The sequence below is a fragment of the Gossypium arboreum genome, chromosome 8, assembly GCF_025698485.1.
Source record: "Gossypium arboreum isolate Shixiya-1 chromosome 8, ASM2569848v2, whole genome shotgun sequence".
NCBI classification, from domain to species: Eukaryota; Viridiplantae; Streptophyta; class Magnoliopsida; order Malvales; family Malvaceae; genus Gossypium; species Gossypium arboreum.
Genome location: NC_069077.1, coordinates 35,293,651 through 35,320,138, shown reverse-complemented (window position 1 = coordinate 35,320,138; position 26,488 = coordinate 35,293,651). Strand labels below are relative to the sequence as shown.

The 26,488-nt window shown below is 39.7% G+C and overlaps 1 non-coding gene across 1 annotated transcript; it reads right to left on the bottom strand.

The window, feature by feature from the left end:
- Positions 1–19,483: 19,483 nt before the first annotated feature.
- Positions 19,484–19,589, bottom strand: LOC128280267 (small nucleolar RNA R71). Its single transcript, XR_008270447.1, has one exon. It is a non-coding gene; the product is annotated as a small nucleolar RNA R71 (small nucleolar RNA).
- Positions 19,590–26,488: the final 6,899 nt, after the last annotated feature.

Below are 26,488 nucleotides of genomic sequence, written 5' to 3'. Positions count from 1 at the left end.
GCTTCGATGTGGCACGTCGAATCCGGCCATAACGTCTAGGTCAGGTTTGGGGTATTACCTTTAGTGGTATCGAGCACAGGTTATAATAACTCGCTATGGAATGGGTTTATAAAACAAAGATTTTATAAAAAAAAACTCGGTTTTCAAAAATTAGATCCTTAGAAGGTGGCACTCCGAATCTCCGGCCCAAGCCTATAAGTATTACTCTGAACTTCTCTGAATATTTTCCTGAATTATCTGTCTGTACTGAAATCCTACTAGGATAGGATGATACTGAAACCATAGGAAATTTTGATAGGAGACTGAAACTGTAGTTAGACTTCGATTCTGCGAAAACAAACTTTGAATTACTGTTTGATTCATAAAACATCTGTAATAAACACTGGAATATTGAATTAATACATAAAAATTCGTAATCAGATAATACGATATGAGTACAAGAGCCGCTCATGGAAGAGGCCGTGGACCGAGCTGAGGAAGTGCTCGAGCGAGATCTTTATCTTCGGGACATATACAGGCGGCGGATGCACCAGTACCACCAGCAATGGAAGTGGAGTCTCATGACTGCGGTACCGGGGATGATGCCCTGTCACAGGCAATACTACGGGTTCTGGAAAGGGTTGCCGGGGCAAGTACGGGCAACGGAATTCGAGGATCTATTTCTGAACGACTTCGGGCTAACGGAGCGGAGATCTTTAAGGGTGTGTCTGGTGTAGCCCTGAATGTGGTAGAATATTGGTTAGAGGCCACAGAATGGATTATGGACGACTTGGACTGCTCTGTGGAGCAGAAGCTGAAGGGAGCCGTATCGTTGTTACGGGACGAGGCTTATCAGTGGTGGCTCACTGTGAGAGAAGGGACCCTAGTTGATAGGGTAACTTGGGAACTGTTTAAGACGGCTTTTAAAGGGAAGTACGTTAGGGCAAGTTATATGGACGCCCGTAGAAAGAAATTCTTGAATCTGGTGCAATGAGGTAAAACAGTTGCTGAGTACGAGGCCGAGTTTCTGAGGCTGAGCCAATATGCCGTGGGCATAATCGCTACAGAATATGAGAGAGGTGTGCTCTTCGAGGATGGTCTTAGGGATGACCTTAGGGTGTTGATTGCTTCGTAGAGGGAGCAGGATTTTGCGGTCTTGGTGGAGAAGGCAAAGATAGTTGAGGAGGTAAAGTGTGCTGAAAAGTAGAATCGAGAGAAGGATCGGAACAATTTTCGAAGGGATTCAGGACCCTCGGGTGGTGCTAATAGAAATGTTAAGAGAGCATGAGTGGAGGAACTAGTTCGAGCAGTGCGCGTAAATGTGGTTAGACCACCAATCTGTGGAGACTGTGGTAAGGTACATTTGGGTGAGTGTAGGAAACATTCCGGTGCTTGTTTTCGATGCGGATCTATGGAGCATAGAGTTAAGGACTGTCCTCAGGGAGCTGATCAGGCCCAGGTTGCTGTACAGAGGGTTGCTCAACCCATGAGAGGTGGACCACAACCACAGAGAGAACATGGACAAGGTAAGGGTGGAAATGGAAATGGTCGAGGTCGAGGGGCACCTAAAAGGGTGCCGAAAATGCTGAAGCTTGACAACCAGCGTTGGTGTATGCGGCTCATCATCGAGAGGAGGGCGACCTTTTGACGTCATAAACTGCACGTTTTGGTTTCTAGCATGTCGTATACTGCTTTGGTGGATATTGGATCTACTCATTCCTATGTTGCATGTGCCATATCTGGGTCGTTGGGTGTGCACTCTGAGAAGATTGTGAGTGGGGTATCTGTGCTAAGTCCTTTGGGTCACTCGGTTAGGGTAGACAAACTGTATAGGGATGTACCCTTATAAACTCAAGGTAGGATTTTCCTTGGAGATCTGATGGAGTTACCGTTCGAAGAGTTTGATCTCATTCTGGGAATGGACTGGCTTGTTAAGCATAAGGCGACTTTAGATTGTGCTGCTAAACGAATGATGTTAAGGACCATGGAGGATGAGGAGGGTATGGTGATAGGTGAGCGAAGGGATTATTTATCCAATGTGGTGTAGGCATTAAGAGCCGAAAAGTGGATTCGGAAAGGTTGTGAGGCCTATTTGGCATTTGTAAGTCAGTCGGAAGAGAAGGGACTAATGGTGGATAAGGTCAGGCCGTAAAAGAGTTCTAAGATGTTTTTCCAGAGGAGCTTCCAAGATTGCCTCCGAACCGAGAAGTTGAGTTTGGAATCGACTTTTGCCTGGAACGGCACCCGTGTCCATCGCACCATATAGGATGGCACCGAAGGAGTTAGTGGAGTTAAAGGCACAAATTCAGGATTTGTTGGATAGGGGCTTCATTAGGCCAAGTGTGTCTCCATGGGGAGCACCGGTGCTATTCATGAAAAAGAAGGATGGTACGATGCGGATGTGCATCGATTATCGCCAGTTGAACAAACTGGTGATTAAGAATAAGTATCCACTGCCAAGGATTGACGATCTGTTCGACCAGCTTAGAGGAGCTTCTGTATTTTCCAAGATCGACCTTCGATCAAGATATCATCAGTTAAGGGTCAAGGAGGCAGATATCCATAAGACGGCATTTAGGACTCGGTATGGTCATTACGAGTTTCTGGTTATGCCATTTGGACTGACGAACGCTCTTGTAGCGTTTATGGTCTTGATGAATCTTGTGTTCCAACCATTTTTGGATCAGTTCATAGTCGTCTTTATTGACGATATCCTGGTATATTCTGAAACGAAAGCGAAGCATGATGAGCATCTCTGTATAGTGCTGCAAGTGTTAAGGGAGAAGGAACTTTATGTGAAGTTCAACAAGTGTGAATTTTGGTTGAAGGAAGTAACCTTCTTAGGACATGTGGTCTCTGCTGAGGGGATTAAGGTGGACCCTCGGAAGATTGACGCGATTTTCGAGTGGAAGCCGCCTAGGTCAGTGTCGGAAATACAGAGTTTTCTAGGATTGGCAGGATACTACAAAAGGTTTGTGGAAGGTTTTTCTGTGATGGCAGCACCTCTGACAAAACTCATAAGGAAAGGAGTACCGTTTCCATGGACTGAGAAGCAGCAGAAAGCTTTTGAAAAGTTGAAGAAATTTCTGACTGAAGCACCTGTGTTAATTTAGCCAGAGTCTGGGAAGGATTTTACTGTGTACAGTGACGCATCACATGTAGGTTTGGGCTGCGTGTTAATGCAAGGGTAAGGTGGTTGCATATGCATCATGACAGCTTAAGCCTCATGAGGGGAAATATCTTACTCATGATTTGGAGTTGGTAGCAGTGATATTTGCACTTAAGATTTGGAGACATTACTTGTACGGAGAGAGGTGTATTATATACACAGACCATAAGAGTCTTAAGTATTTGTTGACTCAGAAGGAGCTGAACCTTAGGCAAAGGAGATGGATTGAGTTGCTTAAGGATTATGACTGTTCAATCGAGTATCACCCAGGCAAGGCTAATATGGTAGTCGAAGCTCTAAGTCGAGAATCAGATCGATCCGAGAGCAATGTTTGCTCGTCTGATCGTATGATGATGGAAGTCATTGGTGAGTTGCAAGTAAGCCCAACACGGTGGATCAGATTAAGGAAAAGCAGTTGAACGATGAGTCTTTGGTCGCTCGTTTTCAACAAGTTAAGGAAGGGGAAACTTCTGAGTTTGGGTTAAATGGCGAAGGAGTTCTGTGTTTCCAAGGAAGAATTTGTATTCCGAAGGACTCTGACTTGAGGCAGGCAATATTGAAGGAAGCTCATGGGGGACTTTGTGCCATACATCCTGGAGGGAATAAGTTGTATCAAGACTTGCGAGAATTGTACTGGTGGCCTAGACTTAAACGAGAAGTAACGGAGTTTGTAGGGAAATGTCTGACATGCCAGCAAGTGAAAGCTGAGCATCAATTACCTTCTGGACTGTTACAGTCAGTAAAGATACCACTTTGGAAGTGGAAAAGGGTAACCATGGACTTTTTGAGTGGGCTGCCCTTGTCACCATCGAAGAAAGACTCGGTGTGGGTGATTGTGGGTAGATTGACCAAATCATCCCATTTCATACCTGTACGTACTAACTTCTCACTTCAAAGGTTAGCCAAGTTGTATGTGGCGGATATTGTGTGACTTCATGGAGTCCCAGTTTCGATTATCTCTGACCGGGATCCCAGATTCACATCTCGGTTTTGGAAAAAGTTGCATGAGGCATTGGGGATGCGATTGAACTTTAGTACAGCTTTCTATCCCCAAACTGATGGTCAGTTGGAAAGGGTTATTCAGATTCTGGAGGACAGGTTGAGGGGATGCGTGATTGACTTTCGAGGTAGTTGGGAGGATTACTTGCCGTTGGTAGAATTTGCGTACAATAATAGTTACCAGGCGAGTATTCGAATGGCACCGTATGAAGCACTATATGGACGAAGGTGTCGTACCCCTAGTTGTTGGACTGAATTAGGAGAGCGACAAGTTCTTGGACTAGAGTTGGTAGCTGATACTGAGGATAAGGTCAGAATAATTAGGGACCGGTTAAAAGAAGCATCTGATCGGCAAAAGTCGTATGCAGATTTGAAGCGTAAGGAGATTGAGTACTCAGTAGGTGATATGGTCTTCTTAAAGGTTTCTCCTTGGAAGAAGATATTACGGTTTGGTAAGAAGGGCAAGTTGAGTCCACGGTTCATTGGGCTTTATCGGGTTTTGAAGCGAGTAGGCCCAGTAGCTTATCAATTGGAATTGCCTCCAGAGTTAGACAGGATTCACGATGTATTTCACGTCTCCATGTTAAGGCGTTATCTTTCTGACCCTGCTCATGTCGTGCCAGTTGCAGAAATTGATGTTCAGACTGATTTGACCTTTGAGGAGGTGTAACACCCCGTACCCGAGACCGTTACCGGAGTCGGACACGAGGGGTTCACAGACTAAATTCACTTATTCTCACAGTCCATTTTGAAAATTTCCAGACAGCTGACTAAATGCGTCACTGTCACCTTAAAAATCATATCTTGAGTTCCAAAACTCAAAAATCAGTTTCGCAATTTTTTCCTGAAACTAGACTCATATATCCATCTACAAATTTGTTTCTAGAATTTTTGGTTGGGCCAATTAGTACAGTTTATTAGTTAAAGTCTCCCCTGTTTCAGGGTTCGACTACTCTGACCTCCATGTACTACAACTTGGATATCTCCATGTACAGGGCTTCAATACTGATACCGTTTGTTTCTAATGAAACTAGACTCAAAAAGGAATCTATAAATATAAGGAATGACTTCTAATTATCTCTGCTTAATTTATAATAAATTTCCAAATTCGGAATAGGGAATCCAGAAACCGTTCTGGCCCTATTTTTCGAAAACCTAAATATCTCTTAACATACTATTCATATGATTGTTTCGTTACTTTCTTATGAAAATAGATTCATCAAGGTTAGATTAAATAATTTATTCACTATTTAATTCCATTCCTACTATTTTTAGTGATTTTTCACATTCGCGTCGCTGCTGCTATCAGCATCTATTTTTAAGGTAGACTTTACCTATTACATAGTTTCCATGATTCAACTAGCCCTTTTGCATAAATAGCACAAAATATGATCATGATTAACCATTCCAATGGCTAATCGTTCCCAAACATTTCCATACCTCTTAATGAACATCATACAAGACGATTATAAAATTAAGCTCAAAGTGTATATAAGCCATTTTCGCATGGCTATCCAAATTTATACAAAACCAAAGGGTCCATGACCAACAACAAAAAGGGTAGTCTTATACATGCCATTTCAAAGTTCAACCAAAAGTGTACCAAAAGGGGCTTTGATAGCGTGGGCGACTTCGACTTCGACACTCCCGAGTCCGATAGTGACGAACCAAAATCTATAAAACAGAGATTCAAAGAAACGGAGTAAGCATTTAATGCTTAGTAAGTTTTGGGCAATGGAATTAGGCTCAACTGAAGTATAGCATTCATATAACTAAACGGATAGTTTCATATACACATATATTCTCAAAAATCAGTCCTACTTCACATTTCCAACCCTTATATTCATACATAAGGGATCAACTTAACCAAAAATCGGAAGCTCCTTAATCGACTAAGCGAATGCTATTTAAGAGGAATCAATTAATCCAATGCATGTACAACACATACCTCGTTGTTGAGATTTTACGAGCGTATTAATTGAAATTATTACAGCAGATCGCTCATTCCCTAACTCAAGAAATCTTCGGGACTTAGCCGGATATAACTACTTGCGCAAGGCCTTCGGGTCTTAGCCCGGATGTGGTCACTAGCATAAATGCCTTCGGGACTTAGCCCGAATATAGTCCTTAGCACAAATGCCTTCGGGTTTTAGCCCGGATATAATCGCTAGCACAAATGCCTTCGGGTCTTAGCCCGGATATAGCAACTCGCATGAATGCCTTCGGATCTTAGTCCGGTTATAGTCACCTAGCACAAAAGCCTTCGGGACTTAGCCCGGATATAATTCGAATAACCATGCACATATATCAATAATCATGACACATCCATATTTCATTTTCATTACCAAAGCTCAAACACAAAACACTTATCACACTTACAAATTTCGGCTCAATAGCCACATACAAAGAGCATGATTTTGATTTACTCAAGACATAATCTAATCGAATCATAATCTAAGCTCCATTACTCGAAAACTTACCTCGGATGTTGTCGAACGATTTCGGTGGCTATTCGATCACTTTTTCCTTTCCCTTATCCAACTTTGGTCCTCTAAGCTCTTGAGCTAATTCAAACAAATTTAACTTATTAAAGTCTCATTATGCTAGCTTATGGCCGAACATGACAATGAATTTGATGGGTCATATGGCCACCTTTAGCTCAAATACAAAATGGTCATACGCATTTTTAATCACATTAAGCAATTTAATACAATTCATTCGAACATCAAAAGAGAAGCTCAAGGTACTTAGCCTATATATACATTAGACATTAGAGTCACATATGTACGAAATCACGAATCGAATTCAACATATTAGCTAATATTTCCCCTTAGTCGAATTTCTAAGTCAAGGTAAAGCCATCAATATGCTTACCTATGGCCGAACATACACATCAACTTATGTACTCATTCATGTGGTCGAACATACATGTCTATCTTTGAGGCCGATTGCAACACTTAATACATTCTACAAGTATGGTCACTTGTATTGACTAAACCCCATTTTGTTTCAAGTTCAAAACTTGGATAATACACATATATACACTATTAAAGCATCCTCTCCCTTTCCATCAATTCAACACATGCATTACTCATTAATATACAAAATTATATTCGGCCTTAGCACACAACTTGCTAGCCGATTCTTCTCCATCTAGCATCTAATGCACATATGTGCTCATTTGTTAGACCCTACTTCATCCAACAACAACCATATTTCCCCTCTACTTCCTACCATGGCCGAATGCTCAAGATACCTCCATACCGAAACTTTTAGCTTGGATTGCTTAAAGAACTTGGTGATGAGTTCAAATTTACCTAACACCTCAAGCATCATAACACATCCATATAGCTAACATGGTAATAGTCTCAAGGCTTCAACTAAAACTTTTGAAGCCTCTTAGTCGAATACTAACTCTCTAATAATCCCAAATCCATCCATGAGATAGTTAGAATTTAGACCAATCATCCAAGGGATGTATGAACTTTCAAAGCAACATTAAACATACCTTAATCTAGTGAGCCTCCATAGCCGATTTTCTCCAAGCTCATTCCCTTCCTTTCTTTCTTCTATTAGGCCAAAGATGTTCAAGGATGAACACTTTTTTTTTGTTTTCTTTCTTCCATTCACGGTAAAAGGGGGGGAAAACAATCACACACATTCTTTCTTTTTTTTTTTCATCATATTCCCTTTCATTATTTTATTACCATGCTCCTTATTTTATTTTTCCTAACATACATCACTAACATAACATGTTTGTGACATGTTTCCACCCATAGCATGGCCGGCCACTATGCTTTAATTTGGCTAATTTGACATGCAAGGACAAGCACTTTCCCACATATATTAATAGGCCACTTGAACACTTGCCTAGCATATTTCTAAATTGTCTCACATAAGTCCCTACTAATAAATTTCACATACACTGACCAAATTAAAGTATGGAACTATCACACAAGCATTTACGCACATTATAAACACAGAATATAACCTTTAATTATTTATAAGACTCGGTTTCGTGGTCCCGAAACCACTTTCCGACTAGGGTCAATTTAGGGCTGTCACAGGAGGAGCCTGTGCAGATATTGGCTCGAGATGTTAAGGTTCTCAGAAGGAAATCTGTCCTATTAGTGAAAGTGCTTTGGCGTAATCATGGCAGAGAGGAAGCTACGTGGGAGCCAGAAGAGGCGATGCAACAGCAATACCCTCATCTGTTTGGATCAGGTAAATTTCGAGGACGAAATTTCTTTAAGAAGAGTAAAGTTGTAACGCCCTAATTCTCGGGAATTCTGTGAATGTTGGCAAATTTAAAATTTCTGTGTTTTATCTGTTCGGTGTAGGTTTAATTATGTTAGTGGGCCTCTAGAAGACCCAAGTTTAAGTTAAAACTCGGTAACTTTAGTTAATTTTAGTTCCATAGGAAAAAGGGGTTCTGGTTAATTGGGCCTTTAAGTATTAATTGGGTAAAATAAAACACAAAGAAGCAGGTGGCAAAGTGGCATGTCAAACCACTAGGAAGGCTATAAAAGTGGCGTGTGGATGCTAGGGAGAGCTGAGGCTCAAGTCACAGTGACAGCATATTAAGGGAATTATTTTTTTATGTTTAGAAAGGGTAAGCAATGGAACTCAAGTAAAAGACTGTCAGGAGGAGTTTGAGTTGCTTAGGTGATTGAGTAAGGAGGGGATAAAGGAGAAGATTTAGGAGCTGATAAGGGGAGAAAATCAAAGAATCTGAGTATGAAGTAGGAGTTGGCCGTATAGAGGACTCTGCAAGTGCACATTCGCTAGGGCACCTTATGTTAGGAATTTCGGCATTTGGTCTAGGGCTACCGAATTCTTTTGTATTTTGGGACTAGGTTATTTAGTTTGTTCTGCTGAAAATTAGGTTTCTCTTCTCTTCCCTTTTATTTTTGCTAAAAACCGAAGACTTCACCTGTGCCGAATTCACAACCACAAAACCGAATTCTCTACTCATCTTTTCTTTTTCTTTTAGCCGAACCTAGAAACCCCTCACTGTGCCGTTTTCTCCATAGCCGAATACTACCTTTTTTCTCATCCTTTTCCTTCTTCTATCTTCTCTTTTCCTCATAATCGAACTCATACACTTCCTTCTCTGTCGCATCCATTATTGTTACCATCTCGCATATTCTCCAAGAGTTGAATCTTGTGGTAGCCGAACTTCTCTTCTCTTACTTACTTATAAAAGCCGAAATCTATAAACCTGTGGTGGAGAAGCCGAAACTTGGGTTGTTGGAATCTGTTTCTTCTCACGAGTACGGTAGATCAGGGTTAGCATCGTGGATAGACGTACTCTTTTAAGCCGAATAACGATAGGTAAGTTGTTGAAATAATTTGCGTTAATCATACATGTTTTAAGAAAAAGCCGAAACCCTTAAGGGAGGGCTAACGTTTGGACTAAGGGCATTATGCCTCTTTGTTTTCTTTTTTTTTTTTTTGAATATGTAAGCATTAGCGTGAACAAGGAAGCGTGCAGTGAAGGACTTGAATACTATTCGGTTGGATCCTTGGATCTAATCCATATTTCAGCAAGAAGGTAAGAGCAATAGGGTTTTAGGCATGGTTGGCCGAATATGGTAAGAGGTTAATACATAGTCCTTTTTGATAGTTAGATTAACGTGTTAGTAATCCAATTGTAGGCAGTTCGTGTGTGGATCTCGTCAACATATCGTCACAAACAGGTGTGTAACTAACACCCTCTTATAGACTAGATCGGCAAAAGATGAAAAGCCGAAATGCCGAAAAGCCGGTATTTTGAGAATATGCGAGTGTGCGAATGCTCGTGAGATTAATAGTTTGATGTATATGGTAGATTAAAGTGATAAGACTATAGAGTGCACGACTCTGTGCATTTCGATGTTTTTGGGCTTAATGGGCCAAAATCGGGATAATAGGCCAACGGGCCCAATTCGGTAAGAAAACGCGGTAAGTGTTTTGGTCGTACGTAAATGGCTATGTTATGCATGGAAACCTTAAGAATAGTGAAGTTACTTGAATACCACTATGTATGGAAATTACTGATATACCCCTAGGTGCAAAATTACCATTATACCCCTAGGGTTACTTTTGACTGAAAAGCATGATGATTTAATTCTATAAGATGTATGCCATGATTGTATATCTGCTGCATGAGGACATGGGTTATATTATGGAGGAAGCGTCCTGGTGGCTATGCCACAATTATCTGATCTGGTGGCTCTGCCACATATATCTGTTCTGGTGGCTCTGCCACAATTATCTGTTCTGGTGACTCTGTCACATTATTCGCTTTAGCGACCATCTGCATATTTCGTGGCGTGTAGCGGTTGGGTGGGTCGAGTAGTCTCCCACATGGTGAAAGGTTGGTATGGGGGTGCATGTGGTTGGATATGGGTTGGGTTTTGCATAAACATGTGATATATGTTCTGTTCTGTTATGGGCCTATGGGCTCTATTCTGACTTCTGTTCTGGGCTAAGGCCAACTTATTCTATTCTTTGTGGTTTGAACCAATATAGGCTATGGTTGGGTTAATTTACACACTGAGTTTCCCCAAACTCACCCCTTTATTTTCATCCACGCAGGTAATCCCCAACCATAGTGGGCTTGGAGCTGTGAGGGATTCGGAGTGGCCACATGTTCTACAAGTTGATTTTCTTCTGGTGAACTAGACATCCTTTTTATTTACGTTTCAAGTTTTGGGTTCTTTAATTGTAATAAGGTTGCTTAATTATTTTTATAGTTTTAATATGTTTTATTAAGATAGGTATTACATATATTTAACTGTTGAAATTGAATAGCTTTTAGGGCGCGTTTTCAAAAACAGTAATTGATTTCAAAATAACACGACAACAAGTAAAGCTTCCGCAATGAAAATATTTTCCAAAATTAATCACTTTTCCTAAAAGGGACTTAATCAAATTGGTTTCCTGGAAATATGCATGACGTTAAGGTGTGGCAATGGCGGTGTGCATGTCAAGGATTGGATCCGAAGGGAGCTTGGTACTTAAGCAGTCCGATGGACTCACCTCCTCTTTTTGGGTGTCCTACTTGGTGCACAGCTTCCATTCACTTTAGCCTGCATTGAAATTATCTTTTAAAACACAAAGTAAGTTTTTCTAGAACAAAAACCTGAAATGTTTTGAATGCTTTGATGTGGCACGTCGGATCCGTCCATAATGTCTAAGCCCAGTTTGGGGTGTTACACATTCGCGATTGTGTGGCCACCTCCGACTCTCTCGCAGCTCCAAATCGTCTAAGGCTGGGGAATACCTGTTCAATTAAAAGAAGGTGTGAGTTTGCGAAAACTCAATGTGTAATCCCCCAAACAGTCAGACAGTAAACAGTACATGCAGAACAGTCTAGGTCGTAGCCCTATTTAGTAACTGAATAGTCTGGGCTTTAGCCCTATACAGTAACGGTGTGGGCCTTGGCCATATTCAATATCAGTACAATGCAGTCATGTAACCCACCCTAATCCAACCAACACACCATGTGGGGATTAAATCGACCCACCCAGCTAACACACAAATATCGCAGTGAAGCTACTAACAGTAATGTAGCAAAGCTGCTAATAACAGTAAACGTGGCAAAACCACCAGAGTAGTAATTATGTGGCAAAGCCACTAATATAGTACTTCCTCCAGATCATAAACCCAACCCCATGCAGTATGACGTGTCATAAACATTACGTGTATGCAATATGTCATACTCAAACCAGTCATATAAATGTCATACACACATCAACTAACCTACCACTAGAGGTATAATAGTCATTTCATCGGTTAGGGGTAAAACAGTAATTTTACCCCTCAAGGGTATTTCAATCATTTAAATAATTATGGAGTCTCGGTACAGATAACGACCCTTCAAAAGGTCTACAATCATCTCTAACGACTCAGATATCCCATATGGCCAAAACAGTGTAAATGGGCCCAAGGCCCAATATTCGACCTAAGTGGGCCCACACGCTCGTGTGGCCTATTTAGCCCAAATTTAGTCGCGACTATGCAATCACCATATCCCACTCCATTATTTGTCACTTATCATAAATTTTATCCGTGTGGGACCCATGAGCCCATTGGACCCACACGGCCCAACGAGGCCCATAACGGCTTAAGCCCACAAGAACACTCGTGGCAGCCTCTACAATCTGTCGCTCATGATTTGTGGGCTTGGTTTACCACACGAGCGTTCGCACGCTCGTGAGGCCTCAAATGCCAAAGTTTCGGCTTTTCGGCTTTTTGGCTTTTGTCGATTCATAGTAACATAGTGGTGTGAATACACACCTTTATCCAATATTTTGACAGTAGCAAAATTGGGTGTACGGTTACACACCTTTTTGCGAAAACTAGCTAAGATCCACGCTCTCCGAACCTATAATCAACCAAGATACACATATCAGCTTTACAACCAATAGGGTTAATAATCACTTTTACCCCTAAATCAACAACACTTACTCACTTTGGTTGAGAAAATACCGCTATTCCTCTACGATAGTTGGCTAGAACTGATCACCCTTCCTTGTTGATTAATGCGATAAAAGAGTCATCTATCAATTATGACTTCCTAACCCAAGGGTTGATATGCACGAATCTAAAAGGCATAACCCCTAGATTAGGGAACAAGTATTTGGCCACAATAGAACATAACCACATCTATCCCCAATTGAACCAAATAATTGCGAACATGATTACCTTAGATCAAAATCAATAAAGAGGTTTTGAAAGCTTTAGTACTTCTAATAAACCCCTCGAGACACCTAGGACCCAACACAGGACTTCCCAGACACTCCCAAACACACCCAAATCACCTAGCCATTAAAGTAAACATGGAATTTATGCCAAATCATGCAAAATTAAAGACCCTATATTTTTGGGGCATTACAAGATCTATAGAGAACTCCACTTCTCTAACTAGTGATAAACTAGGCAATTCATCTAAAAACATATTAGGAATTTCACATACAACTAGGACTGACTGAATCTTCAACTTAGATACTTTAATATCCAACACATAAGCAAGATAAGCTTTATAACCCTTTCTAACATATTTCTGTGTTAATATTGCTGAAATCACATTAGATAACCCATTTAATTTATCAAATTCAACATGGAGTAATTCGCCACTCTGACATTTTAATACAATTTTTTTTTTTTACAATTCAGCACTGCATCATGTTCGATTAACCAGTCTATTCCCAACATACTAGCCCAAGGGGTTTAAAACTTTAACCACAAATTCAGTGAATTCAACAAGTAAATTTTTAACAAACACTAGATTTGTGCATCTATATGAATGTGTGGAACCAGGATCAATCAAAGAAGTAATATTAGTATCAAGTAGAGAAAATGTACCAGTAATGACGCTTGGTTCAGAAGCATCTTCTCTAGCACAAATAGCATATGTTCTTGTCGGTGTTGGTGCCTCAGATTTAATTGTTGTATCCCTTGCAGTACCTCGGCTACCACTGACATTACCAGGATAACGAGGTGGTCTACCTCTTGAAGCGAGATTATTCAACTTTAAAGTCTGTTCAATATATCTTTCAACACTTTTCGGACAATCTTTAAAAAAATGATCAAGAGAGCCACATTTATAACATGCTCCACTTCTCAATCGGCATTCCCCAAACTGAAAATTGTTACAAAATTTAAATTTTGATTTAGGATTACCGACACTACCAACACTGGTTACAAATGGAGATGAGGATCTCGGGTTAGAGCGTTGAGAGTCTCGCTCTTTTCCAGAATATCCTACTAATGTTGTAAAACGATCATAATACTTCTTTGATTTCTTAGAAGCAGATGATTGTGACTTGCTCATAATTATTTTACTAGAAACCTGAGCTTCTCTTTTAGCTTGTTTCTTTTCTTTACTCAATTCTTCAGCTTTATGTGCTTGATCAGCCAGTACCACAAATTTCTTTAATTCAAGAATACCAATCAGCAGCTTAATGTCTTCATTTAAGCCCTCTTCAAAACATTTTCACATATCAGCCTCAGTTGGAACCCACTCTCTAGCATACTTGCTCAACCAAACAAATTCTTGCTCATACACAGATATAGTCATATTTCCCCGTTTGAGTTCTAAAAATTCTTTCTTTTTCTGATCCAGAAATCTTTGACTAGCATACTTCTTTCTGAATTCGATCTGGAAAAATTCTCATGTAATGTTTTCTCTTGGTACAACAGAAGTTATGGTATTCCACTAATGACAAGCTATGTCTTTCAATAAAGAAACTGCACATTTCAAACATTTAGCTGGTGTACAAGATAATTTATCTAAAATCCAGATGGTATTTTTCAACCAAAACTCAGCTCTTTCTGGATCATCCTCTACAGTAGCTCTAAATTCCTCTGCCCCATACTTACGAATTTTATCTACTGGAGGCTTACCAGTTCTAACAAGTTCAACACCCTGTGGTACTTCAGGAATCGGTTGAGGAGTATGTAACACCCCAAACTCGGCCTAGACATTATGACCGGATCTAATGCGCCACATCGAAGCGTTCAAAACATTCCGTATTACTTAGTTGGAAAAACTTAGTTGGTGTTGTAAAAGACACTTTTAAAAGTAGGTTAAAGTGAATGGAAGCTGTGCACCAGGTAGGAAACTAGGAAGGAGAGGAGGTGAGTCCGTTGATGCGCTAAGTACCAAGCTCCCTTCGGATCCAATCCTAGACATGCACACCGCCATTGCCACACTCTAACATCTCGTATGTTTTGGAAAAAAAACTGTTTGGTTATGTCTCATTTTAAGAAACTGATTAAGGTTGAAAAACGTTTTTGAAAATATTTATTTTCTTGTAAAAAACATTTACTTTGCGTGTCATCGTGATCTTTTAAAACAAGTAGTTTTATAAAACGAACCCTAGTGCTAACCAGTTTAATAATCCCCAAAATAAAATTAATTAAAAAGAGCGGCCTTATTACAACTTTGAGCATAATAAAATAATCCAAATTAAATGCTAAACTTATTTAAAATCGGCAATCAATCTTCATGGCCACTCTGAATCCCTTGCCTCCAAGTCCACCAACTAGGGCTCACCGCAAGGATGGAAGAGGAAGGGTGAGTTTAGGAAAAACTCGGTGTATCTGAAAACCCATCCAAAGCCCAAATAAGCTCGAGCCCATTGGGCCTAAGCCCTATTCAGATAACGAAGACACAAGTGGACCAAGCCCTTTTCGAATACATGAGCAAGGCTTTAGCCCTTTTTACATATCAAGATGGCCCATAGGCCCGATTCAAGAATATAGGTAACAATAGTAATAATGCATGCAAGCCCAACTGGGGAGACTACTCAACCCACCAACCGCTACACAGTCCCCGTACCAGCCCTACACTCCATGTGGGGAATATCTCAACCCACCCAACCCTACACTCCACAGATTGTTAAAAGAACGCTGCTCAAATATCAGTGAGTTGAGGCAAAGCCTCCAGTACGTGGATAAACCACTTTCAATACTTCTTCCATCAATACCCCAATCCCATGCAACATATATTAATAAATGCATATCATGTAAAATACAGTATTAATCAATCATGCAGTTTAACCAATTTAAACCCTAGGGGTATTTCGGTAATTATGCTCTTTAGGGGTAATTTCGTACTTACGCAACTACACACGTTATTCCAGTAATTCTTAACAATCATATGCAATTTGATTCTCCCATCTAACTGACAGGCTACTTTGCCCACCTCTTGCCCATATTGGGCCGTAAGCCCATTGGGCCCAGTTTTGGCCCATCTGGCCCCTTTTTCCGAAGTACGCTAAAATGTCACACGAACTTACCTACCGCTTATGTGCTAGATCTAACAATTACTCTATGTCTTAAGAGCATTCAGATACTCACAAGCCTATGAAATGCCGAAATTTCAAAGATTTCGGCTTTTTAATTGAACTAAGGAAGGGTGTTTGTACACACCGATTCATGACGACGATCGCTCATCGAGATCTCTTTCGATATCCTACAATTGATTAGCACAGTGCTTATTTACAAACTATAATCACTAAATTCCAAAACTTACTCACCCATGATCGAACCATGTCCCTAAAAGCCTTTGAAACCTTACCTTTTGTCAAAATCGATAGCTAGCTCAATCCGATTGCTCCAATGATTCACGCTTTCAATCCAACACTTAAGAAGACTCTAATCACCGAGAGAAAACATTAGTTACAAACCCTTAAAGCCTTATGCTCAAATCGACACCTCCCTAATTTTAGGGATTTCGCTTTTCTTAACTTTGCAAAATAAGAACAGATCCGAGATGATAAGTACTTACCCTTACTCCTACTTGATTTCCTCGCAATCCGCATGATTTAACCTTAGAACAATGGTAAAACCCGAATCCAAGGGTTGATGAAATTTCGACTATAAGCCCTAAACCAGTGGTACTTGACTTTTGGGTGGTGAAGGAGATGGAGATATGAGGCTATGACCTTGAAGAAGAATTGCCGTCGGTATCTAGGATTAAGATAAGATAATCGAGATTTAATAAAAACAAAGAACATAGAAGAACCCGGCTTTGAAGAAATCGGCACAAGCAAAGGATCACAGGATTTCACTTTTATGGATTCGCAAAAGTATTGATGAATAGCAGGTATGATGAATGGTTTTGAAGAAGAAAAAATAGAAGAAGAAGAATAGGGAGGTGGCGGTTTGGCTAGAGAGGAAAAGAGAGGAAAAACAACCCTAAGGTGTTAAAGAAGAAAACGGCACCACTCAATACCCTAAGTGCCGAAATACCAACCTAATACCCCCTGCCGATTTTCCCTCTTCAATTCCCATCATTCGGCCAACTCCTAGCCTCATCCAAATCCCTTAAATCTCTCCCCTTATCACTCCTTAATCTAAGCATTTAAACTGATCCAACTCTCTTCTAGCAGAATCCACCTGAACTCCAACACTTACCCTTCCTGCACTTAAAAATAAATGCATCTATTTGTCAACACAGGGAATCAATCCCATGCCTTCCCCACTGCTCCACACGCCACTTTTCTAGGAGCCTAGTGGCGTCACCCTTGCCACTTTACCAAGGCTCTTTTGTGATGCAATTTACCCACAACTCTACTTAAGGGCCACTTAGCCGTAACCCCTAACTCCTAAGTCTAAATTTCCAAAATTCAACTGGTTTTGGCCAACTCATGGGCCTTCCATAAGCCCATTTACTTACTCAAAATATTAATTCCACATCCAAATACAAAATTTTAAAATCTTTACAAAATATTGAAAACCGCGAATAAATCCGAAAAATCAGGATGTTACAGAGTAGGTGATAAATTGTAATTTATACATTTTTTTACCCCATGTTTAACGTATTTTATGGATGATTTCCTATTAGAATTGGTGAATTCGATGCTCCAAATGCTTTAATTTCATGTTTTATACTTAGGAGAGCATAGGAGAGCGAAAGGAATGAGAAACGGGCCAAAACCGAAGAAAATGGGCCAAAGTAAGAAATCAACACAGCTTGGACCTCCTCACACGGGCAGATCACACGACCGTGTCAATTTGGCAGGCTCGAGCACGGTCTGAAGTAATCGCACACGGGCGTGTTACACGGGCTTGTCCCTACCAAGCCCAAGTTGAGTCCAATTCGGAAAAGGCTAATTCTGAGGGCTCTTAGGCATTCCAAAGCCTATAAATACACCCTAGAGGAGGAAGAAAATGGAGGCACAGAATAGGAAGAAAGGAATTACTCCAAGAAAGCCGATTGATCCATCTCAGAAGCCGAATTCATCATCAAGACTAAAGATCTCTCCTTAATTTCCCCTTTAGAAGTTTTGGGTTTTCTTTATGTTTTGTATTATTTATTATTCTAAGATGTTTTCTTATTTAGTTATGAACTAAATCCCCTAAATACCTAAGGGGAATGAAATCTAAGACGAATCTTATTATTATTTTCTTAATTGTATGATAAATATTTAACTTGTTCTTAATTATGTGTTCTTAATTCTTGTTTAGATATCCCAGGATACTGATTCAAGATAAGTTCTTATTCAGAGGAGCAATAGACCCTGTCTAAAAGTACATTTGTCATAATTAAGCGGAGTTGATTGCGCGCCTAGACAAAGGGTGACAAGATTTTGTTGGATTAAGGTGAAACCTAATAAGGGGATCCATAGATCGAGTTAATGCAACCCTAGGGTATAATTAGAGAAAGGTCTCAATTATTCAATCTAGGGATTAGATGTTATTAGTCTTGAATAGGGATAATAACATAACTTAGGGATCTCTACGGAATAAGTTAAATAATTAAATCGTCTGATTCGGAGCCAAAATAACAAGTGCAGTCTAGGTGGATTTTTCTTTAGGTATTGTCTTAATTTAATCGATTTTCCCAAAAGCAATTCCCCAATTCTATTCTCTGTGAATTCTTAGTTTAGATAATTAGTTAGTTAAAACAAAACCTCTTTATTCTTAGGCTAGATAATAAAAAGACGGTCATTACTAGTACTTTTAGTTCCCTTGGGTTCGACAACCCGGTCTTGTTAAAACTATACTACTGTTCGATAGGTACACTTGCCTACATCGCGATAATAGTAGTTTCAAGAACGATTAATCATAAATATTTAAAACCTATCATGAAATAACGCGATCAAGTTTTTGGCGCCGTTTCCGAGGAACTAAAATATTAGGAAAACTCAATTTTTATTACTTTAGCCATTTATTTTTCTTGCAATCTAATTTTATTTTTAATTTTATTCTAATTTACTAATTTTCTTTTTCTTTCTTCTGACAGGTTTTTATAGTTTATGACTAGAAGAAACCCGTCAGGACCACTACTTTTTGATGAAGAAATTGATCGCACAGTCCGCAGAAACCAAAGAAAAATAAGGTGAAGCCTAAGATACACAGAGAACGAGCAAGAAGATGATACTCAACCCCCAATCGAAGAGATGGCTGAAAACCAAGACAATTAGCTACCTCCTGCAATTGCAGTTAATCAAAATCCTACTCCACGCACTATGTATGATTATGCTAAACCTTCTTTAACAGGAACTGAATCGAGCATAGTTAGACCTGCTGTAGCTGTAAATACTTTTGAACTAAAATCTAACACTATTCAAATGATACAGCAATTTTTTCAGTTTGATGGTTTGCAGGATGATGACCCCAACACTCACTTAACAAACTTTTTGGAACTATGTGATACATTTAAAATTAATGGTGTTTCTGACGATCCCATTCATCTTCAGTTATTCCCTTTCTCATTGACGAACAAAGCTAAACAGTGGTTGAACTCGTTACCATGAGGGTCAATTACTACTTGGGAACAAATAACCAAAAAAATTTTACTAAAATATTTTCCGCCGGCTAAAACGGCTAAAACGGCTAAATTACATAATTATATCTCTTCTTTTGTGCAGATGGATTTAGAAACACTCTACGATGCATGGGAGAGATACAAGGACCTTTGGAGAAGGTGCCCTCACCATGGGTTACCGCTTTGGCTTTAGGTTCAAACATTCCATAATGGCCTAAATCCTTCGACTCGGCAAATGGTTGACGCAGCTGCTGGCGGAACCATCAATAATAAAACACTTGAAGATGCGTATGAGTTCATAGAGGAGATGTCATTGAATAACTATCAGTGGCAAGTCATAAGGACAAAGCCAACGAAAATAGCCGGTGTTTATAACGTCGATTCGGTCACCATGCTCTCTAATCAAGTAGAACTCTTGAATAAAAAGATTGATGGTTTTCTTAGTTCTTCACAGGTTCACTCAACAATGCAGTGCAAAGCAAGTGGAGGTGGAACAAGCCATTCGGAATACCAACCTTATGGCCACAACATCGATAACGAGCAATTAAATTACATGGGTAATAATCCTCGACCTCAAAACAATCCATATAGTAATACTTACAATGCAGGTTGGAGGAACCGTCCCAATTTCTCATGGGGCAGTCAAGGATGTCAAAGACCACAACCACCTCCAGGCTACCAACAGCCACCCTACCAACAGGAAAAAAAGCCAAACCTTGAAGAAATGCTCGTAAAGTTTATCTCGGTGCCAGAAACCCGTTTCTAGAACATCGAGACAGCACTTAAAAATCAACAAGCATCGATCCAAGGGCTCGAAACTTAGATAGGCCAGCTTTCCAAACTAATCTCTGAACGACCACAAGGGAGCTTCCCAAGTAACACTGAACCTAACCCAAAGGAACAGCTCAACGCGATTAATGTTCAAGATGAAGAAGGATTCGTTGAGCCTGAGAAACTGTGGTTAGCAAAGGTCAAGGTGAGGTAGATCACAATAAAGAAAAATCGGTGAATGTTGAATATAAACCTCGTGTGCCATACCCCAACGCGACAAGGAGAGACCGCTCAGATGAACAATTTGGTAAATTCCTTAAACTCTTAAAAAAATTACATATTAACTTACCGTTTATTAAAGCTCTATCACAGATGCCAAACGCAAAGAAATTTTTAAAGGAGCTTTTAGCAAATAAGCGGAAGATGGACGAGGCATCGCATGTGGAGCTTAACGCAGTTTGCTCAGCTATTCTCCAGAATAAACTACCCAACAAACTTAAAGATCCAGGGAGTTTTACAATTCCTTGCTTAATTGGTAGTTTAGATGTTAATAATGCATTAGCTGATTTGGGGGCTAGTATTAACATCATGCCTTACAAAATGTTCAACCAATTAGGTCTCGGCAAAACCAAACAGACTAGGATGAGCATTCAATTAGCAGATAAAACTATAAGATTTCCAAGGGGTATTATTGAAGATGTGCTAGTTAAAATTGATAAATCTATATTTCCTGTTGACTTCATTGTTCTAGACATAGAGGAGGGTAGCAATACTCCTTTAATTTTAGGAAGGCCCTTTTCAGCAACTACTAAAACGATTATTGATGTTGGCATAGGTGAACTCACACTCCGTGTGGGAGACGAAACAATCACTCTTCAAGCTCGCAATTCTAGCAACACATCAGAAATTGAAGGTGATTGTTTAACCCATTCTACTAAAACGGACAATATGATACAACCTACTTTACAGGAAATGAGTCTGAAGGAAGCACATGAGTCATTCGCAAGAAATAGTAAAGGACCCATTCATGAAGATCGAAGGCTACAAATCGAGGAGCTAGATGAATGGCGGATGCATAAACCGAGAACACCTGACAAACTGAATCTACAACAAAACAAGCTCAATCTCTGTCCAAATCAACTTAAGGTTAGAGATAGAGTCTTATTAGATGCCACAGATCCCCACATTGTCTCTACCACATCGAATGAAGAAATCCCTCTTACGGTACTCAGCATTTTCCCATTCGGTACGGTCGAGGTGAGTCCCAAGTTCGGCACTTTTAAGGTAAACAACACCCATTTAAAACCTTATTTTAATGAGATTAATAGCAGGAATGAGGAATATAAACTCCTCAAACGACCATGATCATTCAACAGAGAGGTAAGTAGAGCCTAGACTAAAAATAAGCGCTTCTCGGGAGGCAACCTGAGCACTTACTGTATTAACTTCTTTAAAATTTAGTCTTCCATATCTAATTTACTAATGAAGCACTTGAATACAAGTTTTCTATAAGGACACGGCCAAAAGCACGCCCGTGCTTAGGGCCGTGTGAAAATAGGACAATAATTTTTCCCAAACACTGGCTACGATAAAATGCCACGGCCGTACGACATGGCCGTAGTCGAACCTGGCAAAACAACACGAGGGTAAGACACGCCCATGTGCACCCATACGCCCAAGGAACACGGGTATGTACTAAATGTCAGACGCTCCCAAATTCAAAATTCGCGAATCACACGAGCTGAAATTGGGGAACACGGGCGTGTTACCTGGCCGTGTGCCCAAAAATCTATAAATACCCTGCACTATTCATTGTCTTCCCCACTCAAAAACCCTAACCCTAGCCGCTGCAATTCCACACGGCCTCCTTCCACACCCGTGCGCCGCCTCCAACTCCATTTTTTACGCCTATTCTCCTCTTTCTAGCGTTTGTTCACTCTTTTCTCATTTATTCTTACTAATTTCTAGGGTTATTTATCATAATAATATGAAATTTTTCATGTTCCTTTCTTATTTTTATTATACAAATGTTATATCTAGAATAATTATTATCTTTCTCATGTTAAAATTCTTACTCATTATATGATTTCTCTACTTTATTTGATTAGTTAGAAGTAAATATTCATGATTAGAACAATATATATACTCATGCCTTTAGTGTTAACATTTTTTTCATCCGTCACACATATTGCATTCTATGAAATTCGTTGCCATTTTTTTGCCATACAATTGATTGCTTTGATTAACTTGTTAGTCTTAGTAGTTGTTGAAATTATGATTGTTATTTACAAATTATCTTTATTTTACCTTGATTATTCCTCAAAATGAATTAATGGTTTTTGATCGCAGGTACCATGTCGTCTTCACGAGGAAAGAAAACCATCGCACTTGCTTCAAAGAAGAGGAAGGGAGCGTCATCTTCCGCGGGTCCAACCACAAAAAATTGTCACCCTCTCCTGCAGTTCCCCGAGGGCCTCAAGAAGAGCTTTTCCAAATACTTTGGGCCCGACCTTTAATTGAGGGCCACTGCATCGACTGGGCTGCCGTAGAACAAGTTCAGTTGGCTGATGCCATTCCGGTCCTCCTAACCACCGACCCTTGGGAGCTGTTCTTTAGGAACATCGAACCAACATACCTCGAGCTCACGATAGAACTATGCTCAACATTCCATCTTCAGACCGTAATGACAAATTACAATGATCCCGGCACGGTCCAGTTTCACCTAGGTGGGTTAGTCTGCCAATTAAGCGTCCCAGAGTTCGGTGCTGCACTAGGCTTATATACGGAGGAGTTCAATGAGAAAAATGAACTACATGCTCTCATTCGCCACATACATTTCTCTCCCTTGAAGTGCTGGCACACTTTGGCCCCTAGCGCAGCCTCCTACAATTCTAGCCGCTCCAAGGCATCAGTTCTCCCACTATCCCTGAGGTACCTACACGCCATTCTGGCTCACACAATTATAGGGAGGCGAGATAGCACTGGCATCGTCAACACTCACGACGCCTACTTCTTACGGTGTATGTCATACGAGCGCGTCATCGACCTTGCCCATTTCATCACCCTTGCGATTCAGCACTAGACGAAGCGGCATAGGAAGGGGGTCATCTCCATCGGCCCCTATACTACTCGGTTGGCTCGACACTTCGAGCTCCTCAGCACCGCGGCCCAAGAATCATCCCTTACCCTCATCGGCCAGATGTCTCCACAAGGCATCTCGAGCATGCTTAGCATGAGGATGATCGAGAGGCGCCAAGGAACCTACCCTTCCCAATATCGTCTCGCCCAATCTACCGAGGAGGAGGCCTACGAGGACATTCCTGATGATGTCTGTCCACAGCACGAGAACCCACCGACTCAGCCACCACCACCCTCTTGTCCAGTTAATGCGGCAGCTTCATATGCTGACATCTCTGAGAGCCTCACTCGATTCGAGCATCAGTGATTTCAACAATTGGACAACATTGATGCTACTCTACAACAGATTTGTCAACACCTCCACATCTCATCGCCAGACCCACCTCGCGAACCATCCAGCGACGAAGATGTTTAAAAACATTTATTTATTATTTTATGTTTTTAATTTTTATTAAAACTACTTTTTATTTTTATTAGATTTTATATTTTATTTTTTAATTATCAATTTCGATTATTTCTTTATGAGTAATTATTCTTCCTAATATCCCCTAAAAAGTTCCTGATTTTATCACAGTTATATAGAGCTTTTAAGCTCATCATCGCATAGGAACTAACAACTCCACCGAGAAAGGTTCTTCACGACTGCCATGTCCTGATCGACCATGACCAAAGCTACCACTAGATATAATATTCTTTTGGCACAGGACTTATGGACTAATGAACCTCTACGACCGCCGGAGTATCCTCCTCCACTCTCGAACCAATTACTCTCCAAAACTCCAGTTCAAAGAATTCATCATACAGGAAGTTTCACTTCTCTCCCTATCTTATTTTTATACTCTAATATCTATCTTTGTACATTGAGGGCAATGTACATCTTAAGTGTGGGGGGTATTTATTTCATTATCAGAAAAATCCCTAAATGACTACCTTGTTTTCTTGAAAAGCTCTCATATCATATTTAGGATAAATTTTGATTGATTTATGATTTTTGTTGATATATCTTAAATTAAAACATAGGCATTTATGCATTTATTGTTTAAACTTTAAGACATTAGAGAATCAAGCATGATAAGTTGATTTTTAAGAATTTAAAATCTTAGGTTGTTTCCCCAAAGTTTAGGTATTACTTTAAGTTGGAATTCACAAGTTTTAAACATCAAAAAGCCATAATTTTTTTGAGATTTTTGAGCCTTTTGAGCATCATTAATTCTTTCATGCTCACTTTTATTATTGCTTCGAGTGCATCAGTATTGAACTGTTATTTTAAAACTTGCTTGATTATGCATATGAAGACCACACCATTTGATTTGATATGTCAAAATGATTAAGGCACTTAGGATTAACCCACTCATGCCATGAAAAGCCTACCTCCATGATTAACCCCTAGTAAACCCCCTTGAGCCTAACAAGCCATTTCTTGTATTACCCTTAATATTAACTTTTAACCCATTATTGTTGAAATCTCCTAAATTAATCCCTATTTTTGTCGAGATTTGAGTTGAATAAATTGCTTAGCTATGTCTTGTTCTTAATAGTTAGTCTATGTTATTTAACTGGTTCTTAAAAAAAAACTATGTATATACATTAGTAATTCCATATTCTGAGAAGAAGCTCTGTTGTATACAAGTGATGATTAACTATTTTTCTAGTTAGGCAATTTTTCAATTCAATCTCAATTCTAACCCTTTCTTTCAGCTTGTGACCACACCCCCTAACCAAGCCTCATTACAACCCTCTAAAGACCTTTTGATTGATGTTTCATCTCAATTTATCAGTGGTGGAGATTTGATTGTCATGCAAGTCTATGGTAATGACTTTTCATTATTGACTATTGAGTGCTTCATTATTATCCTTAAAACACCTTGAGTGATTTGAGTGAATCTTTAGTGAGGATGTGAAACTCTGTGATATTCCGAATCAAAGGTAAATACTTAAATAAGGAGAGACACCTATATTTTTAGGAGAAAATGCTCAACTTGGAATGTTTAAAACTTTTATGTTGTCTTTTAGTTGAATTCTCAATGTATGATTACCTATGAATTATTTTAAGATATTATCGATAGAAATTATAAATTGAGAAGAATTTATTCTGATTATGAGTTGAGAATTTTGCTTGAGGACAAGCAAATGCTTAAGTGTGGGGGTTTTTATAAACCGTAATTTATACATATTTTTACCCCATGTTTAACACATTTTATGGATGATTTCCTATTAGAATTGGTGAATTCAATGCTCCTAATGCTTTAATTTCATGTTTTATACTTAAAAGAGCATAGGAGAGCGAAAGGAATGAGAAACGGGCCAAAGCCGGAGAAAATGGGCCAATGTACGAAATCAACACGGCCTGGACCTCCTCACACGAGCAGATCACACGGCCGTGTCAATTTGGCAGGCTCGAGCACAGCCTGAAGTAATCACACACGGGCATGTTACACGGGCGTGTCCCTGTAGAGCCCAAGTTGAGTCTAATTCAGAAAAGGCTAATTCTGAGGGCTCTTAGGCATTCCAAAGCCTATAATACACCCTAGAGGAGGAAGAAAATGGAGACACGGAATAAGGAGAAATGAATTACTCCAAAGAAGCCAATTGATCCATCTCAGAAGCCGGATTCATCATCAAGACTGAAGATCTCTTCATAATTTCCCCTTCAGGAGTTTTGAGTTTTCTTTATATTTTGTATTCTTTATTATTCTAAGATGTTTTCTTATTTAGTTATGAACTAAATCCCCTAAATACCTAAGGGAATGAAACCTCGATTTAATCTTGTTATTATTTTCGAATTGTATGATAAATATTTAAATTGTTCTTAATTATGTATTCTTAATTCTTGTTTTGATATCCCAGGATACTGATTCAAGATAAGCTCTTATTCAGAGGAGGAATAGACCCTGTCTAAAAGTACATTTGTCATAATTAATCGGAGTTGATTGCGCGCCTAGACATAGGGTGACAAGATTTTGCTGGATTAGGGAGAAACCTAATAAGGGGATCCATAGATCGAGTTAATGTAACCCTAGGGTGTTAATTAGAGAAAGGTCTCAATTATTCAATCTAGGGATTAGACGTTATTAGTCTTGAATAGGGATAATAACATAACTTAGGGATCTCTAAGGAACAAGTTAAATGAATAAATCGTCCGATTCGGAGCTAGAATAACAAGTGCA